The following is a 19,383-nucleotide window of genomic DNA, read 5'->3' as shown; positions in this document are numbered from 1 at the left end:
TGGAAAGGACCATCTGTATGTTATGTCCTTTTGAGCCAGAACTTGAAGGAGGGGTTTCAGAGAGCGACGTCTTTGTACGGTAAAGGGGGAGAGGTCTTCAAAGACCTGGACGCTATGTCCCTGAATAGTGAGCCCATCTGAATTCCTGGACAATTTCATCGCTTCTTCCTTGACAGAGTAAACGTGGGGTTTAACTATAATGTCTCTTGGTAGACCATCAGATTGCATTGATTGCAAGGCTCTGCGCGCTCTGTCCTATTCCACTGTGTTCTGGGATGTCTGGGATTAAGTCCTTGATGAAGGAACAAATTGCATGGTTAAATTCTTTCACTGATTCAGGCAGTCCCCTGACTCTGAAGTTGTATCATCTTGAATGGTTTTGAAGGTCATCTATTTTGAACAATGCAGTTTCCAACAAATCCCAGATATCCTGTATTCTAGAAATGTTTTGGTTAATTCTGGCGACAGATTGGTCAGTGTAACGCTCTGGGGTTTGATTTAGTGAACTGGATTTGCAGCTGCAGAATTTCCACTCAGTAGTCTTTTAGAGATGTGTTGAATCACCTTATCCAACTCTCCTGACTCATCATAGTGGCTCAGCCCGCTTCAGTATGCACATACACAAACACTCAGATAAGATGTTGCTGGAGTGATAGATATCTATGCAATAGTATTGAGGTGATATACTGAAGGAATAGGCTTGAGTAGTGATAGCAATTAATGATAGGCACTCAGGTAGTAATGTTGCAGGAGCGGTAGCAGATGGTGATAGATAGTATGCAGGAGGGTTAGCAATCATGTACAAGTAACAGGTGGTAGGGGATAGCAGATGAAGTGTACAGGAGATGCTAAGTTAATGCAAGGATATAAGTTACAGGTGGTAGTAGGCTCAAGAGCTAGCAATCTAAGTAACGATGCAGGTGATAGATATTGTAGTGCATATATCCTAGAGTTTAGCAACAGTTCTTAATATGCAAGAATAGATAGCATGTGACTTGATAGGAAGGGATCCCATGCAGGGTACTTATCACTAGCTGGTAAGCGAGGTAAAGGATCAGGTAGCGAGGCTCCGGTCAATCCAGGTATAGGAGGATAGCTGGAGGATTCGGCAGCGTCAGACAGGGATGTATAACGAGCGGTTGCACGAACACCTTGTGAGTGCACAGCGTCGGTTGAAATAGCCGCTCAGAGCGGCGCCTAGTGATGACGTCATCAGATGTTAAAGAGACATGCAGCTATATGCGTTCCACCTACCTGAATGGTGGAACGCAATGCGGAAGTAAGAGGCTAGAAAGGTACTGAAAGTACCAGGATCTTACAGTCAGCCTTCTTTTCCATAACTTCCATCAGTAAACCCAAATGCTGCAGTTTAGCATGGATGAAGGAGGTGATCTGTGCAGCTGTTTGGGCCAGACCCCTGGACAGCATTGTGAAAAAAGCAGCTATCATGGAAGGGAAATCAGTAGGCATGATATGGGGATTGTGGGCCCCTTCTCACATGCATCTGGGGTGGCCAGAAAGTCACTCATGAGTGTCAGGATAAGGACTTCACATGTCCTCCCAATCTGTGATTCAGTAGATGCTGGGGAAGGTGCAGCATGGGGCTGATTACTCACTGTGACATTTACTATAGGAGGTACTTCAGTGCTCAAAGCGTCTTGGTCAGCTATTTCTCTGTAGCACAGTCTGTGCCTTGTGTAGTAGCGGCCTCCATCTTGGATAGACAAGCCTGCCGTGGGATGTGGCCCAGCAGACCTAATTGGATAGGTTTCTCCTAGCAGAGCCTCCGGACATCAGAATATTTCCTGGGTGTTCCCAGGTCGATCTCTGGGGGAGCTGGATAGGAAAGAGTGTTCTGAAGGCTGTGGTGGGGATCAGAAGACTGGAGCGGCGCGTAGCTCCAAGGCTAAGCGGCCATCTTGGAGTCCTCCGCGCATTCGCCCCCAAGTGCACACTTTTTATTCATCAAGTCATTAGGGGCCAATCTTCATCCCAAGTGCATTTAAAGTAAGACTTTAGTCAGAAAACAAAAAGCTAATAGATGACTTCACGCTGCCCCTTTTGCAGGTATAGCTATATAAAAGAATAAACTGTTTTAAATCCAGTAAGTTACTGTCTCCTCCTGCTCTGCACAGCTCTGTTCTTGCCACTGTGCCAAGAATCAGAGCAGTGAAGGAGTCTCATCAGATGGTTCAAAACTTGCCTGTTCAGCAGGGACTGGCCAAGATTCAAACCATCTATTGGCAGACTGAATGTACCCAAGTCAATCCACTACCACTATATAACCAACATGTCCAATTTTCGTCATGCAAATATTAGCAGTGGCTATAATCACTGTGTTCTCCTGGCAGGAACAGCTCCCTGCGATCCCCCTCCAGAAGAACATAATAGCTCTTCAGGAGGGATTCCACCATTAAAACTGACTGTGGAGGAAGAGGAAATCGAGTGATTTTATTTCCTCCAACCCGTGGTTTCAGGAAAGAAAATCATACCATCTATATGACCTGCTTTGCAAGATAGTGGCTTCTCTTATCTCCATATTTCTCCCTGATGATCGAACATCATCTGGTCTCTGCTGAACCAGCTAAATTCCAATTCCATGTATGGCTGGCCTAAGGAAAGGGGAAGAGCTTTCAATAAGTAAGTGACTGCTCTAGGCTGCAGCAAAATGGAGGCCTCGGGCCAGAAGAAACAGGAGCAATGCTGGAGACAAATTACAGCGCATGCTAATTTTGGTAGCATAATTAATGTGAAATGTATTTTATTTTGTTAAAGAACTTAAATTATTGAATTGTTATGGGTAAGGTTCCACTTTATTAAACTAACTTATTGTGAGGATGTGTATTCACTAAGAGCGAACTGAAAGCCTGGAGTTGATTGTGACAGTATTAGGGTTTTTTTACACTTGTGATTGGATGTAGTAAAAGCACTCTGATCAGGGCCGTCTTTAAGGCAGGGCAAAAGGGGCAGCTGCCCTGGGCCCCATCATTGTTGTGGGGCCCAAAGCAGCTGCCTCATACTTGCCAACTATCCCTGTTTAAATTCCCTTAAAGTTTTAGTCCCATAGCTGCCCAGCTCCAGGGCCGGGCTGGGTATAAAAAACAGCCCTGGAAATAATTTCATACCAGCCCCATAGCATTATTATAGCAGCCCAACAGCATAATGTCATTGTTTTCTTGTTCATAAAAAGAAAATGCATTTTAAAGCACATTTGAAGAGTGTATTATACTTACCAATGCTCATCAGCGCAGCCTCATCATTGTCCATCAATTCAGCTTCACCAGTGCCTATCAGCGCAGCCTGATTGGTGCCCATCAATGCAGCCTTTCAAGTGCCCATCAATGCAGCCTCACCAGTGCCCATCAATGCAGCCTCACCAGTGTCCATCAATGCAGCCTGATTGGTGCCCATCAATGCAGCCTCACCAGTGCTCATCAATGCAGCCTCACTAGTGCCCATCAATGCAGTCTCACCAATGCCCATCAATGCAGCCTCACCAATGCCCATCAATGCAGCCTCACAAGTGCCCATCAGCACAGCCTGATCGGTGCCCATTAATGCAGCCTCACCAGTGCCCATCAATGCAGCCTCACCAGTGCCCATCAATGCAGCCTCACCAGTGCCCATTAATGCAGCGTCACCAGTGCCCATCAATGCGGCCTCACCTCACCAGTGGCCATCAGCACAGCCTAACCAGAGCAGGGAATCAGAGAGGGGAGAGGAAGAGGAGAGCTGGCCAGATCATCAAACAGAGCAGGGATTACCCACTGTGACAGATTTGATTTGAATTGCCCAATGTTCCCAACACTAGCAGTCATACAAAGCTCTGCCTCCTGAATCGGCTCCTATGATAGGCATCACATGTCTCGACATTGGACCAGTGTGCTGTCTATCAAAGGAGCCGATCCAGGAGGTGGCACTTTGTGTGACCATCTGCAGGAGCATGGCGATTCAAATCAAAGCTTTCACAGTGGGCAATGACAGCCTGACCCCCCCCCCCCCCAATGTATGGCACCTGGTGCGGACTCCCCCTTGTGGCGCCTGGGCGTTGTGCACCGGCCCAGAATCATCCCTGTGTGACATGTTCATTCCAAGAATTTAAGGGAGGACAGTGCATGTCATTCTCCTAGGCAATTAACATGCAAGGGTGGTGGGGCAGAACAATTTTGTAAAAAAAATAAGAATAATCCATGCAGAGGGGTGGAGAAGAAGGATCATGGTTTAGACTGGCGGCCCTCCAGCTGTTGTAGAACCTCTGCCTGAGTCATGCTTGTAACCGTTCAACCTTGCAATTACTCATGGGATTTGTAGTTCCACAACAGCTGGGGGCCACCAGATGTTTAACTCCTGTGGTTTAGAGGGTGAAGATCTAGACTGCATTAACCCCTTTAGTTCCACTTGCACTGTAAATTTTCCCCCTGCAAATGTAAAAGGGGTGCATGTTTGCATGCCCTCCCACAACCTACAAGTGTGAACTTTTCCTTAATGTGCATGAAGCCCCTTGCATTTAGAAAGCATGTTCAGCTTGCTGAGCTTGGTTCCTCTGCACATGTTTGGTGCAGTGCCTCCCCTCCCCCCTCCTAGGACCTCACCTCAAACAGCACAGATAGGAAAGTCATATAGAGAGGAGAGTTCAGTCTATTACCTGGTACAAGCATCTGCACGTGCAGTGGCCGGGAACTCAGCACAGGGGAGGAGGAAGCAGCAAATAAGCCAGATGCCATCCTAGTGATTGTTACCAAGAGGAAGATGCTGAACTGGCCTTTACCAATCAGAGGACGTAGCACAATAAAGATACATGACAGCTGGCCAATCATCTTCCTCTTACCACAAACTGCACAGGCAGGATTCCCCTTTCTATCGGCAGCGTGTTAGTGTCTCCTGGCTGCTCAGGAAGACAGAGAGGAAGGCAGCGGCGGTCACAGCAACAGCGTAAAGCGGCCCCAGGGCAGGCGGCCTACCGGGAAATTTCCCACTATCCCGATAGGCCAGTCCGGCCCTGCCCAGCTCTGCCCTATTGCCATGTACAGATGACTCACCTGCAGACCCTGTGTTTACCTGTAAATAACCTGCAATGATATGTAAATTGTGTGGCATTAATATAAATCGCCGCGGACCAGCTGCATTGATATGTAAATAGAGGTAGCATTCATATGTATATCATGACACCCTGAGGTCATATCCACCTTCACTTCTATTGAATGCTGCCCACTGGGGAGGTAAAGGCTTGAAAGACCTGCCTACAACTGAGGTCATTAAGCCTACCATCAGCCTATCCTGCAAAGGTAAGCAAATTGGAAGGGGAATCTTTTTTCAAAACACCATGGTGTTTGGTGGATGTGAATAGGCACATCTCAGCAGATGCGTGAAAGTCCTTTTATTAACACTAGTGGTCAGTGTAAATGTCCCCCTTACTTTGGTTGTCAGTGTAACTTCTTCATTACATTGGTGATCAGTGTACATTTCCCTTTACAGTGGTGGTAAGTGCAGAATTGCCCTTACATTGGTGGTCAGTGTAAATTCCCCCTATCATTGGTGGTCCGTGTAGAAGTGTCACCTTACATTGGTGGTCAGTACAAATCTCTTCAACAATGGTTGTCAGTGTAAACTCCCGTTTACATGGAGGTCATTGTATATTCCCCCTTACACTGGTGGTTGGTAAAAATGCTCTTATTACATTGGTGTCAGTGTAGAAATCCCTCTTTATATTGATGGAGGGTCGTAAAATCACCCACTGCATTGTGGTCAGTGCAAATTGCCCTTCACATTGGTGGTTAGTGTAGAATCCCCCACTATATACTTGCCAAAGATTTCCTGCTTTGCTCTACATGATTCAGAATTTGCCACAGTGTACTGCCTCCTGACTAATCCCATCCCCCCAGCACTGCCACTGATCCCATCTACCCCTCAGCATTGCCACTGATCACCCCCTTTCCCCAGCAATGCCACTGATCCCAGGAGTCCTAGTATCCCTAGGAGTTTTCTATCTATTGATGGGTCCCCTCACCTCCCCAGTCCATGATGTGCACCAAGAAACCAATCAGTGGGCAGTAATGATGTGCACTAACCTCTTGCAACCAATTATTGATCGGTAAGGATGTGCAGTAACCTCTAGCAACCAATCAGTGAGCAGTAATAATATGCAGTAACCTCTAGCAACCAATCAGTTAGCAGCGTTATTGTACAGTAATCTCTTGAAACCAATTAACAAGCAGTAGCCATGTGCTGTAACCTCGAGCAAATAAACAGTGAGCCATAGTGTGTGCTGTAACCTCTAGCAGTCAGTCAGTGAGCAGTAATGATACACTGTAACCTCTGGCAACCAATCGCAATTGCTGCCTGATCTGATTAAGTAAACTGATTTTGAGTCTAGCTGCTGTTTATTGTATGTCTCAGAGAAGGTGAAGAGCGAAATTGCATGGGGGGCCCAAGAAAATATTTGCCCAGGGTCCAATCAATATTAAAGACGGCCCTGACTCTGGTCATGTTTTTACTGCCCCCAAACCACTGCAATAGCAATGGATGGGGGAGTACACATGCTGCAGACACATTGCTTTGCATTGCATTGTAAAAATTATCCTCCTGTCATATTTGCCAGGCAGTACTGCCTGCTAAAAACAACCCATTCAACTGAATGGGGCCACACCATGACTGTTCAACAATTGAGTGAGATGCACATGGTTGCAGTGCATTAGTGTGGGTTTTCAGACAAAATAATGCCTCCTCCCCACATGTCAAAGCCCATCTGAAAAATAAACCACCACAAATTGCTTTTTAGGGTGATGTAGTGTAATTCGCTTTTCAAGGGGATGCCGATGTAAGGATCTACTTACACCGAGCCTTGCTCTTTCATGCCCACAACCTCCATCTAAAACAGGAATACAAGCTGAGGAACACACCCTTGCATTTCAAAAAGTGTTCTTAGTCTGTTTGTATTGCTATAACATTTTGGGCCTCAGCATTAAATAAATGATCAGGTTGAAACAAAGACCCATTGTAATTAAATTCAACCAAATGACAACAGATACAATAAAATTTGCTTCCTCAGAATCCTAAACACACAAGTCATCCAGAGGAAGACAAAAAAACCTTATAAAACATGTTCTAATTTGCTCCAATAGTAAAAAGAGTCTTTCTTAAATCCCTGTTAAATCAATTGCTTCCTGGATAAAAGAAACGTCATTTAACGTATAAATATTAATAGCCAACTTTATTTTGTGCATTCAGAAACAAATACATTATTTTTTTTTAATTTTCAAAATTTTAATTACATTTTTATACCAGAAACCATTGTCAGGCATCACAAAACTACTTTTTGTACAATATCAGTTAAATAAATATTTTTTTAATGATCTAGCCAGAGTTAACTAGAACAAGGTCCTTTGGAAGTCTATTTCACATTTTACAGATCTTACTGTAAAGATGCCTTTACATATGCAGAGTTTAAACCGCTTTTCCATCATCTGCAGAGGGTGTCTGTTATTTGCAATGAACATAAATTGAAAAATGTTTCTCCAAGTTTATTATGTGTACAAATTTTGTATGTTTGCAAGGAAATGACAAACAATATTTTAATCTGGGAAAAAAAATATGCCTCAAGTCCTATGCCAAGTAAAAAATCATGTGCTTTGTGGTCATCAATGAGTTTAGGTATGTCTGTAAATCCTACAGTTTTCCCACAGGTGGTATATTGTAACAATGCTTCAAAATATAGTTTATTTTTCTGTTTGTTGTATTTGTAAAACCAATGTTGCCAAACATTTTATTTTTCACATTTTTGTAATTGCCTTTTGTTAAGTGCATTACTGTGAGTATATTATATACATATATTCTTGTCATAGAACTTTCACCATTACAAAAAAAAAAGTTAACTAAATAATTAAACTTCCACAGTTCACATCAGCTTCTTACCTATGTAATAAGTGTTGGAGGTTTTGCCATTTTCCATCTAAATAAATTGATTGCTGCAGGGAATTTTTTTCCATTTAGTTGTTAAAGATCCCCATTGGATGTGACAGCAGATAAATTGCTCTGCACTGGCCTTCTGGTCAGACTTTTAGTGTTTTCTGGAATGGCACCTCACGATGAGCCATAAGTGATGTGGAGACCATTAAACGTTGAAAGATTCCATGAAAAGATTTGAAGGGATTGGAACTGAGAGTGTTTTAAACATGGAAGCCTAAGATAAAAATGTATCTTAAATGCCAATAGGTGGAGAAAATAATTATTTTAATTTTGAGTCTAGCTTTGTAACATTGATAGAAAAACCTTTTATGAATAAAATGTGATTACCACATAGTTTTTAACAGTTGATGGGCAGTTCAATTTCTGGACAGGCCACTGTGCATACAAATGACAAGTAATCATATCCATTTAGTATTTCCACTTGGCCCTTAGCTACAACATTATAAAAAAAAAAAAAATAATTAAGATATGATTCCCCTCAATTTTGTAATTTGTAAAATGGATGGAGTGCTTGGAATCAGGGAAATATTAGGAGGGGAAATGTTATCATATACAAGTTTTCATGTACAAAAAGGTCACCTGAGAAACTGGATTATAACATCTGCCTGCTGATTTAAACGTAGTAGAAGTGAACTGTTAAATAGCATAAGCAAATAATTAACAAACTGCTAAAAATGTATTGTCAGAATATTTATACTGCTCTGAATATAACAGTGTCTCTATTTAACAGTGTCTCTATTGTAAATAAGCAAAGATCTGTGAGGTAGGAGAATCTCAACTTATTTCCACAAATCAATATGTAGCAAATTCTTTTTAATCGATTAATTTCTTTTAAAAGCATATACCAATCTTAGTGAAAACAGTCTACAGTAGGGAATATATAAGAATATTTATTCACAAGACATGTATTCACAATAAATGATCAGACTTGAGTTGACACAAAAAGATAACTCTGACATAAAATACAAACTTAAAACGATAAATGCAATGTGATTTGTAGCTCAATAATGAAAGTAAAAATAAAGCAAGATTAAGTTTTTCCCAGATGTAGTAGCATAAACCATAGATAAGTGTACTATATAATCAGACCACAATTGTCTGCGCAATGCACAGCTGACAGTCACTCCACTGCAGATGGAGCGAGAATAGGCCATGCAAAACGTGAGACTAATACGCCAATATGGGCAAAATCTGATATTAATAAAAATTTTATAAAAAGCAACAATCAGCTCTTAGAGAAAAATCTACATATGGTTAATACGGCTGGGACTGTAATCTCGTTACCCTTTAGCATAGCAATAAACAGCAAGGTATATTTACCATATTTAAAATGGTAGCTTAAATGGTCGTTACCAGAGTCCTTAAGATGGCTGCCTTCCCAAAATGGTGGCCAGTTAGGGAGGAGTTTCGTTTGGCGTCCTTCAAAGTTTCAGAGACACGATGGAGCAAAATGGAGTATGTATAGATGAGTATATGCATGGCTGTAGTAGCGTGTGTGTTGTAAGTGTAATGAGTGTTGTCAGTAAGGTGTAATGTGTCTCTCACATCTGGGGTTCCCTTTTTATATTGTATTGAACAAAAGGGCTGTAAAATTACCATAATTCGAAACCAGAAGGAGTAACTTTATCCCCATTGGTTGGGACAACTTATCCATTAACTGGTGAGGTCATTGGGTGACACCTCTACTGGTTAGCCAATATATTGGATATTTAAAACTATATGATAATTTCTCCATTTAAGAATATCATAAAAACAACATAATAATTTATCCATACTCTCATCTATTACATGTCCATCTAATATCTCCATATGTATTTAGGTAAGGATTGGATCTGGTAACACCATTTAAAAATAATCTAATATTAATATATATATATATCTATATATATCTATATATATATATATATATATATATATATATATATATATATATATATATTGGAAATGACTGTCTAAACCAAAGACTTCACTTAGTAGCAGTCAGTCACCAACGATGGCAGTATTGTATTACTCTTAGATTCAGTATATAGAATATTTACCTACAAATAAACTTTGAACTTATAATGACAAAGAGCCTACAAATCCAGACCTTCTAGATTCTTTGGCAAGGACAGAAAAATTTTATGATACTTTACCACTTACTAAAGTTTACGGAAGCCTTTCTTGACATGCAGTGATGAGTCATCAATATCAGTTAAAGCTAGAATTTAGCAAGAATATGAAATACACTATAATATAGAAAGTTTTCCTACATATTTATGTATGTTATTTATATATATATATATATATATTTCATTGTTAATATTTTTTTTTTTACATAGGATTATAATGTATCTGTAAATCTTATTTTTAAATGGGTTTAAACACAGAATACTTGATTAGGGTTTATGATCACCACACAAACAAGATTATCTTGGTATAGCGTCAGCTAGACTTTATCTAAAGAAAGTCAACAGGCTATCTATTTATTTATTACCTTAAGTCAACATAGCATGTCTGTTGGAACCTTTTAGAAATCTCTTGAATAGACACCTTTCCTAAAAGGAGGTTTGAACTTTTAGTGACCTTCTACAACATGGACGCCACTGCTCAAAATTTCTATGTAAAACAGAATATGACATATATTCCGTCCGTCCGTCCGTCTGTCCGTCTGTCCGTCTGTCTGTCTATCTATTGAGAAACCCATTGTGGCTCGAAACCATATTCTCTAGGATATGGTAACACTGGTGCTCAGACTCTCATGCTTCAAAAGATTCTCCACAGAGTGAGAGAAACTATGAACGTGAGTTGAAATTGTATCTAGTTAAGGCACAAGGTGTAGTAGCCAGGTAAAGAAAATTTGGGTTCCCTGGCCACCACTTTGAGCCAGGTTTCCACCTTGTAGTAGCTTGTAATAGAAGGAACACTATACACAATCACATATAGACACTCCTAATAATAATTCAGCATCTAATTAATGAATTAATTCCTAATAGGACCACCATAGAAGGGCAGTATAAAAACATTTCAGTACAAAAGTGAATGAATATGTCAAAGAATACACTTGTTAGGCAAACGCCCAACTAGGAGAAATGCAAGTATCTTGGGCTCTAAGGGTTAATGACTCTTGTAACTTCTTGCAGATCTAAAATCTAGGTTCTATCCAATGCATGCAAAGTGATCCTTTGTTGACACCTTCTATCATGTCATTTATGAGGAATTACTCAAAATGTGTACCTCAACTACTGATAATAGGGTTACCAGTTATAATCTCAGCAAACGGGAATCTAAAGCTCTTAAGGCCCCAGGGGAAAATCATGATTTGATTTATAAAAGAGGCTGATAAGGGAGGCAGTTTGGTGGTGCAGGATTGGACCAATTACATAAAGGAAAAACATAGGCTACTTTTGGACAGATCCACTAATGCAAAATTACCTAAGGACCCTTTGTCTGAGTATAAGAAGGAATATAAAGAGCTGATTGACATTGCCTTGCAGAGGGAATGATTAAAATAATAGAGTTAGCTTTCTTATATCAGCATCTGTAATAAGTACTGTATTTTTACCATATACCAAAGAGCTATAAAGATAAACAGAATCTCCCAGTGGGATCCATAATTGCTTCCATGGGCAGTATTATCAGCAGGCTTTGGGTATAAATAGACCATTTTTACAGCCCATTGTAAGTCCCCTGCCTTATTTTGTTCATGACTCTGATGTCTGACAGTTGCAGGTCATGTCAGGCAGTCAGATGGAGTGCCAGCAGGGAACTGTCAGTGTAATAAAATTGTCTGACAAACTAGGAAGAGAGTTGGAGGGGGGGGTAAAAAAAGGAAAAATGTTTAAAAGAGGAATTTGCCAGAGCACCATGGCAAAAACTGGGCATGGCCAATTGCATCCCTACATTTTCTTACAATATTCCTCACGCATTCTTCCCCGTTAGTGCCCCCAGCTTGTCCCTGATACCACTACACATTCTCCCCTTAAACATTCTCTGGGAAACGTATTTGTAAGCCCCCTTAATTGCATTGTTTAGTGAACTGTTACATTAAAAGTTTGGAAGTCTACTTTGAGCATCTACGTGAAAAACAACAAAATAGACAACCCACATTCATGTTGTTGTGAACATTACATTAAGCTAAAGGATCGCCCATTCATAAAGACTACAACCATGTGTGTGGGAGTCAGTATCCCCCTCCCCTGATAAACTCAGAGAATGGAGAGGTCACCAAATTCTCTTTTTTTTTCATAACTGCTTCCTTTAACAAATGCCATACATGAAGCAACTGGATTGTATATCTGTTTTATGCGGCTTTCTATCTTTCTATCTTTCCAGGGCCTTCCCTGTTTTTTTTTTGTTTTTTGTTTTTTTTACCCCCCTGGAGTATGTAATTTCTTATATTATTGAAAAACTTCAGTATAAAAAATAGACAGCCATGACACAGACACTGCGTGATGGAGCAATATATGGCACTGAGTAGTGACAGGAATATTAGTAGTGGTTGATGCAACTGTTTAAGCAGTGTTTTAAACCCTTCGTTCAACCCTTAGTTCAGACTTGTTGTTTCCAAAGTCATTTTTAAAGTGATTAAAAATACTTACCTGCTCTAAGCAATGAATTGGCACAGAGCGACCCTGAATCTCCTCTTCTCAGGTCCCCCCGCCAGCTCTTCTGGTTCCTCCTCTCTGCTAAGTGCCTCCATAGAAAGCCAATTTCCGGGGGGCACTCATGCAGGCTTGCTCCCGAGCCTCACTGTCTGCGTCTATTGAAAAAGCAAATGAGCTACAACGCTGCCCCCCGCTCCCTGATTACTGGCTTTGATTGACATCAGCAGGTGCCAATGGCTCCCGCTGCTTCAGCAAAGCCAGTGAGACAAGGAAGTGAGGGCAGAGAAGAGTTGCAGATAGACACAGTGCTGGATCGAATGAGGGCTCAGGCAATTGAAAGCAGGGGGAGGATACTAAGGATACTAATGCCTAAACATTGTTTACCTTACTGCCAGAGATGTATAGTAACTAAGTAGACCTACTTCACTACTGTACTTAAGTACCGAAAGGCGGTATCTGTACTTTCCTAAAGTAGAATTTTTTTCTCCTACTTCCACTTTTACTTCACTACATTTTTTCAATGATTTCAATACTTCTACTCCGATATTTTTTTTTGTGCTGCATAGTAACTCGTTACAATTATAAAAATTACTACTTCCAGAACAGTAGATGGCAGGTTTCATGAAGCTCAAAACATGTGTATTATCAGCGCATACGAAAATAAATGCTACTGCATGTATAAATAAAAGCTGCATTTGAAATAATAAAAAACAATATGATGTTCAAACTTTTGACTTCTTTCTTTAATAACTACATAACACGGTACTTGTACTTTTACTTTCAGTACTTGAGTAGCAATTTATTTTTCAAAACTACTGGTACTTTTACTTTCAGTACTTGAGTAGCAAAACTTTTAAAAAAACTACTTGCAATACTTAAGTACAAAAAATGTTGAATACTTTAGTACTTCTACTCAAGTCACTTTTTGATCGAGCACTTCCACTTCTACTCAAGTCACTTTTTGATCGAGCACTTGTACTTTTACTCAAGTATGGGTTTCGAGTACTTTATACAACTCTGCTTACTGCAAGAAATGCATTAGGAAATGCATTAAGTTAAAAAATGTTTAGGCTTTTTAATCCGTTTAAAGTTGAATGCATTCAGATACGTATACCTATACTCTATGCACCTAGTGAAGACTGATCTTTCAGAATTAGTACTAAACACTAATAATTCAAAGAAAATATATTTCAGGTGCATCAAAATAAAAGACGGTTAATTTTCTTTCTAAAGCAGCCACAGTCTATGGGGAAGAGCCTGTCCCCTGACAGCAGCTGCAGTGTGGGATAATTAGAGGTCCCACACTGTAGGCCTCTGCAGAGAAACCAATGCTTCCTCCATGTAGGGAGGCAGTGGTTTCTCTGCAGAGGTCTGAGTTGCCCCCTGCTGATTGGAGAGTTCTGTCTCTGACTTAGCAGGGGACATGTTGAACCACTGCAAAGAGATCACTGCTTATGCTCAGAGAGTAAGGTTGCCACTCTAAAGCATGCTTACAGAGGACAGGCTTTTCCACTAAGGCTGCGTCTACCTTTAAAGAAAACAAGTTGTAAAATTGAATATATTTTGTTTTGATGCATCTGAATTATTTCAGCTGATTTAAACTGAAAGTTCATTTGGGCCTAAAGGCATAGGTGAATTAGTTAGAGGAGTAACCCCCTCTCTTTCTCATTCTATGTGGTAAACTAAAGTTAAATCAAATAAAAAAAACACACATTTTGCAAGTAAAGCATTGGTGTTAGTACCACAATCTTCTTTGCAAATTGAATAGCCATTACATCTTTAGTAAGAGAGAGACAGAAAGAAAATACTATAATATATTTGTTTAAAAAGCTATATACTCTATAAAATTAAGTAAAAATATAGACCTAAAATCATTGTGGTTTCCCATCATGCATATTGGAAGACCTTACAACCACATCCTAATCCCATATAGTAAGTTGTGATAAAATACAGTACCTCATCATCATGTACACTGTGGTTTTATATCACAATTATATGAAATAATGTGACATTGTTCTATCCACTTCATAACATAAAAATTCAATAGACTGCTCCTGTTGCTGTTGTTGTTTTTTAAATGTTTCTTTTCCCCATTTACTGTTATCTGCACTTAATGAAATTGACTCTGTTTTAAAGTTTAAAGCCTTTTTTATATTATAGAATATATTTATGTGCCATTTAAAGCCTTTACCTTTTTATAGTACCTTGTCTAAAATTTACTTGAATGCATAAAACATATTTATTGTGGTAATAGAGGACAATTCTTTTTTTTGCTAAATGTTAAGGCATCATCTAGAGCATAACTCTAGAAAAAAATTATAGCATAACACACCCAAAAATGTTTAGCTCTTAAAATTAGACAATAGAAAAATAGTTAAAGAGGAAGTAAACTGGCTAAAAAAAAATGTGAAAAAAAAAACCTGTAAAGACAAAGGCATAATGAGCTAGTATGCATCGCATACTAGCTCATTATGAAGTACTTACTTAAAAATGAAGCCCCCGCAGTTCCGACAGGACGGCCGACATGTTCGGCCATCCTGCTTCCTGGAATGCGTCCTACGGCCATTTGATTGGCCGGAGGCACGATTACATCAATTTCACGCATGGGCGCGGGAGCCTTCGTTCACGGCACTGGGCTCTGAAGCAACGGCACGGGTGGCCGTTCCTTCAGAGCGCATGCGCCGATGACGTCATCGGCTGCATTCACTGTAAATATCTCCTAAGGGGTGCATGTTTAGGAGATATTTATAGCACCTATAGGTAAGCCTTAATATAGGCTTACCTATAGGTAAATGTCAACAAAGTGGGTTTACAACCACTTTAACATCTGTGCAATTTTCTATCAAAGTTTGTAGGATAAAACAGTTTTAATAACTTGTTAAAGTGTATCTATGGTACACAGGGCTGGGTCGAGAGGGGGGACAGAGGGGACACCTGCCCCGGGTGCTGACTGTATATGCAGTGGGGGGGGACGCACTGGGAGCTTACCTCTGTCTGCCTCTTACTGACAGGAGTGATTGCAGTGTTGCCCCTGTCAGCATTGATTTTTCCTTCCAGAGCATGGTGGGGGTGCAGTTTCTCATCTTCACCCTGGGCACTGATTGACCTTGTCCCGGCACTGATGATATAACTGTAATATTTACAGTATATTTATTTCCACACAGAGTTTCAATCATTTCTAGCTGCCCCTATTAATCTGAATGATCTTGAAGTTTGTAAACTTACTTTGTGAAGATCCCCACACATGTCAAAAAAATATGTATTCATCAGATATTTAAAAAGATATGTAGTCATCAGAAATTGAAACTAAATAGCAGAGGAGACGCTGCAAAGCATGCAGGAATCTGTAGAAAGAGTTGGCCAGCTGATAGACATAAGCACAACATGAAAAGACATTTTTCTAGTAAGCTTCTTTTAGATAGCAAGTAAAAACTATTATTTGTAATGCACAAATGACATTGCAAATAGCAACATATAAATATATAATAAATATAATAAATAATAATAATATAATATAATAAATAATATATAATAAAATAATAATATAACAAATAACAAGTAACACAGCTGATGTTATTAAATGAGAAGAAATACTGCAACCATAGAACTCCTTTAACTCTTACCAATGCTAAAAATCCTCCAATCTTGACTTGCTATGATGTGACATTCCTTGTTTGTGAAGCACTCTAAATTGTTGAAATAAGAAGAAATATGGAAAAAATGTGAATTGGTGACCTACTAGGAGAAACATTTTACTTCCTTGGGATGTTCAGACTAGCTGTTATGCAACACTTTTGCCTCAATACAGTTAAGTGGGCAAGGAGTATGGTGAAGTGGATCCTGCATTATAGCTGTTGTGTATAGAAGAATCAGCTAAGAATTCAGCCTTTTGGTGCCCCATTAAGTGTTTCATGGATGAGAGCTGACTAAAAGCATGGCTATGACAATGTTAATCTTTAAATATATCTAAGACTAAAACCTCCTACTAGTTTTGAATAGAGCATATAAAGGTTAGAAAGCCCTATCAAGTTGTTTTGCTTTGACAACTGTCTAGGAGAAAATTCCCCTAATTTAGTAGTAATTACTTCTTGCTTGCTGTTGCAAGAAAACAAAAATGATGGGGATTTTAACCTTCCATTATTAAAAAGGTTTTGGCTTTGGCTATACTTTAACTCCTGAACATTCACAAACCACTATTGTGCATTTTATTGTCATGAGATTTATAGATTTGTCTTATATAGAGAACATGCTGTTTTTGGCAAATGTGAATGCCATTTGCACATGCTCTAGCATCCCCCCCCAGCCATGTTACATGATTATTATTTCTAAGTTTAAAACAGAATCTGCTGTTTGTGGTAGCATCATGTTGTAAACTTTATTTTCAGAGTTACCTTTGGACTGCATATCCCACCAATTATGAAACTAAAAAAAATATGATTGTATTGTACCTGAGCGAAACAGAGTTCTTTAATTCTGCTCAACAGCTCCTGCAGTACTCAGGCTCCTACTGAATGTACTCAATGCCTAGGTGGGCAGTCTAGACAAAGATGCCATTCTCACCATTTTCACCCTGATCCTCTAAACACAATCCACAAAGTGTTCTATAGTAAGCCCAGGGCCGGTGCAAGGATTTTTGTCTACTCGGGAGAAGGTGCATTTTACTGCCCCCTTCCCCTCCCCATTCTGGGGCCCTAGGTGGCTGCCTAAGCAGTCCTAAGCCTCCTGGATACCTGGATATGTCCTCCGCTGGGAACTGTCCCCACTTCTAATAAAGGTCTGTGGCCGAGCGTTGGTGCAAAGTTCTTTTGCTGATCTCTGCAGACGGATCACTCCAGCAAAAGAAAAAAAAAAAAGCCCTCTTCCCCCTTCCTTTTGACATATTGTGATAAAGTTCCTTTTGTGTGGGATTCTGACTTCCTTGGGTGCAGAGGGAGGTTGTAAAAAAAGTTGGGAGGCACACTGGTAAACCCCTCTTTGCAACAATCTAGCAAAGTAGTCTGTGAAGTGTTAATGATCATATAGTGGGGGTCAGCAGCTGTACTGCTTTCTGGAATATGGAGGTGAAATAGATGAATATTGTGGGATCAGCCTTCCTAGGCAGAAGGTTGGGATCTTAGTGCCTCCTCTACTGGGGATAGATGGTGTATGTTGTCCCCACTGTCCCCTAATGTGTCCCTGATGTGTCCCCATTTAATCCTTTCCCCCCCCCCCCACTCTCCTCCTATGCTGTGTGTGCCTGGGGTGCAGCCCCCTGTCTGCCCAGTGTAGAGCTCCCTAGCCCCAGTCGGGGAAAGTTTTCTAGCCCACAGCTGCCCCGGTTTTTCCTATCTCATGCAGCATGTCCAGACTCTCTCCTCTCCTGCTCTCGCTGCTGCTGCTAGGGATGCACTGCAGACAAACATATAAAAATCAGGCTGGGGATGGAGTGGAGGCCCAGCAGGAATATGTGAGAAGTGGAGTCCTGACAGGAGAGCGTTCTGATCCTGCAGGGAGCCCGCGCACAGCCGGTACTCAGAGCAGGGCTCGGACAAAGTTCCTCCAGCACCCAGCTTAAAGTTTCCGTTCAAATCAGCAATGGCCCTTTATATCAGAAGTCCCTTACATCAAGGTCCCCCTTTACATCAGGTGTCCCCATTTACCATCAGAGTCCCCGTTTAACATCAGTTAACAGGGCAGGGCTGGAATTATTCATGGTGGGGAAGTAAAGGAGAAAAATGCGTAGCTTCGCTGGGATGGCGGGTAGGAGAGAAAGACAAGACAGAAGGAGAATAGATGATCTGGACCAGAGAGGAGGGGAGAGATTGTCGGGGAAGAGAGTGTAGGTGCATCGGGTGCAAAGAGATCATGAACCTGTCAGATAAAAGAGAACCAGCATATCAAGGAGTGGATGTTGGTGCGGCGGAGCCTGGGGCACATGTTGCCCCTAGTTTTGGCTCTAGCTCAGACAGTGAAAGACCTGAACAGCACCTGTGAATGTGCTGACCAGTCAGAAGTGGTCTAACCCATACTGTCAGAACAGCAAGGAGAGAAGAGAAAGCCGCTGGGATTTCAAATCCCTGGACCTGTGAAGTGGCTTTTAGTTGTCTTTAAGTTTTCACTTTTCTTCTTCCTCTGGGAAGCACAATAAAAAAAAAACACAAAATAAACCCTAACATGTAATGCACTAGCTACAGGGAAAAAAAAGGAACAGTAAGAAGTAACAATGTCTAAAATGTGTACACCCTTTCCTACTCTATCCCAAAGTGATATAAGTTTGCCTCATAAATACCTAAAAAGGAGATGTTTTAATAATGGAGTAGGGCATCTTCACTTTTTAAAAGAATTTTCAGTTTGAAAGGAATTCTTCACTGACCTTATTGAATGTTGTAAATTTCCACCTTTGACAAAATACACAATCACATAGAAATACCAGGATTTTTGTTTGCACATTTATATTATTGAGGTCAGCGAATCTTTATCTAAATAACTAAGCTAAGTGCTATTTTCCTTGAAAAGGGAAAATTATTTTTGCAAAGGGAAAATGTTCTAAGCTTTAAAGAAGTTGTAAAGTCAGAAGGTTTTTTATCTTAATGCATTATATGCATTAAGATAAAAAGCCTTCTGTGTGTAACAGCCTTGCCAACCCCCCTAAAAACAGCCTTGCCAACCCCCCTAATACTTACCTAATCCCTATCTCTATTCAACAAAGCCCACAAGTCCCTCGACCTTCCGGCACTCTCCCAACTGATTGGCTGAGACACAGCCATGGCACCATTGGCTTATGTGGCTGTAAAATAAACTCAGTTAGCCAATCAGGGGAGAGAGGGGGCGGGGCTGAACGGCATATTCGTGT

Source organism: Pelophylax lessonae (assembly GCF_965119305.1).
Source record: "Pelophylax lessonae genome assembly, chromosome: 2".
In the NCBI taxonomy this organism is placed as follows: domain Eukaryota; kingdom Metazoa; phylum Chordata; class Amphibia; order Anura; family Ranidae; genus Pelophylax; species Pelophylax lessonae.
Note: the sequence above shows the minus strand (reverse complement) of the source record.